Raw genomic sequence first — 2,256 nt, 5'->3', positions numbered from 1 at the left:
GAGATATAATGTAGTTGATACGATATTGTGAGACATGCTGTGGAGGTAGGAGTAGTTGGTGGAGTTGGTGTTAAGAGTTCATGTTTAATAGGGTGAGGTTTTGCTTTGAGTTCTTAATTGCGTTGTTGTGTCTTAATCGAGTTGGTAGGTTTGTTTTTATGTATAGGTTGAACTTCGGGGACGAAGTTCTTTTTAAGGAGGGAAGACTGTAATACTACGGTTTTATGAGTCTCTGGTTACTCTATCGAGTGGCCTTACTCTGTCGAGTAGGGGTGTTTTGCAATTTAAAATAGTTTCTGGCCTGTTGGGTACTCGATCAAGTAACGTAGATACTCGATCGAGTAAGGGGGCACTCGATCGAGTACCTTAGCTACTCGATCGAGTAGCCGGTTTACGGGGGATGATTTCTCGGGTTTTGTTAATAATGCGATTAGAGTATATAATACTTCCGTCATTGTTCTTTAAACACTTTTTAAAACCTAGTCACTGTGAGAAGAGAAATCAAACTACGTCATTCGCTTTAATCGCATTGTTGGCAAATCCCGGAGCTTGGAAGGTCGGATTTTATCTTTCTTGATACCTTTGTGATCCTTGCGTCGAGGGTAAGACCTACGTACCGTTTTTATAATGTTTCCTTAAAGTTAGTTAAACCCTAATTTGGGATTTGGGGGTTTTGTTGTTTTGTATGATTGGTAGTGATTATATGCTTGTATGTTAGGAGGAGGATTCGTAGAGGAAGCGTTTTGATATCAGCTGTGAGATCGTCTGATTTTGTTGTGCTTTCCAGGTAGGGTTTCCCTACTCAGTATTAATTACATAATGTGTGGTGATTGTGCTGTAGTTAGTGATTGTTGATTGATTCAGACGGTTGATGATGTTGTATTGTGATCGCGATTGTTTGTCTCTCGGTTCTCGAGATGCGTTCTCTACCGAGTGGAGTCACTTGCGGGAGTGGCTTCACGCCCTAGTTTCGCCCTTCGTGGAATCCGCCACGGAAGGGGATGTGCACATTAATGGGACAAGGTTATCGCTCGGTATGATGAGCGGGGATTTGGTGGGTACGGTGCGGTCCCCCCAGCGGCGTGGTCGGGTCCAGTGGACGATCGGTGACGGAGATTGATTGGAGTGGGTGATTGTGTGTGATTGTTTGAGCTGTGTTGTTTCTTTATCTTGTTGATTATATAAATTGTGTGATTAGTACCGACGCGTTTAATGTTTTAAAATCGTGGTGATCCATTCAGGGGTGGTGAGCGATTATTGAGCAGGTATGATATGACGCGTATGAGATAGCTGGGATGAGTCATCATGTGGCAGTTAGAAGTCTTCCGCTGTGTCAGACGATGTTTTATAGCTTTGATAGTTTTAGCAGTAGACCGTCTGAGAATCTTGTATTTCAGTTTTGGTTTTGGTTTTGGTTTTGATCATGTAATCACTTTAAACTATTTTGTTATTTAAATTATGTTTCTTCATTGTCATTTGATTATCATTGCCTCGGGTAACCGAGATGGTAGCACTTCCATGCCTTAAGTGGTCCTGGTAAGGCACTTGGAGTACGAGGGTGTTACAATGGGGGCATGCGTGGGTCGAAGGGAATGAGAGGGGTATGGTGATTTCGCCCTGTGGACCGGGGAACGAGGTTATGACTGTTGCTGACCTTCTAAAGCCGCAAGGGAGGGGATGGGATAAGCAGCTTGTGGAGTGTATGTTCCTGCCTTTTGAAGCGACCCGTATCCTAAACATTCGCACTAGCCCGAACATACCGAATGATGAATGGTACTGGAGGCTAGACAGAGATGGGGAGTATACTGTCAAATCGGCATATGCTTGCCTGGTGGGGGATTTAAATGACACGGGGGGTCCGTCGAACTGGGAGAGAGAAAAATGGTTATAGAATCGGCTATGGAAAGTTCGGGTTTGGCCTCGCATCAAGCTTTTCTTCTGGCAGCTGTGTAGCGGAGCTTTGGCAACCTTGGACAACATTGCAGCTCGAGTAAGAGGTGAGTCTTCTTCTTGTTACTTCTGTACTTCTTCTTCCGATTCATCCTTACATTTATTTAGAGATTGTAATGTGGCAAAGTGGGTGTGGAGCTCTCTCAATTTGGATGGGGACGAGGAGGGGGATATTGTAACACTACGGATTTTATAGGCTGGTACTCGACCGAGTATGGCATGTTTTCATAGGTCGTAGTTAGGTGAGAGTCTCTACAAATTAATTCTTCCTATCCTACATATATATCACCTGTGCTCACTTGAGTG

Source organism: Silene latifolia, chromosome 10 (assembly GCF_048544455.1).
Source record: "Silene latifolia isolate original U9 population chromosome 10, ASM4854445v1, whole genome shotgun sequence".
NCBI lineage: Eukaryota > Viridiplantae > Streptophyta > Magnoliopsida > Caryophyllales > Caryophyllaceae > Silene > Silene latifolia.
This window is presented reverse-complemented; position numbering follows the sequence as displayed.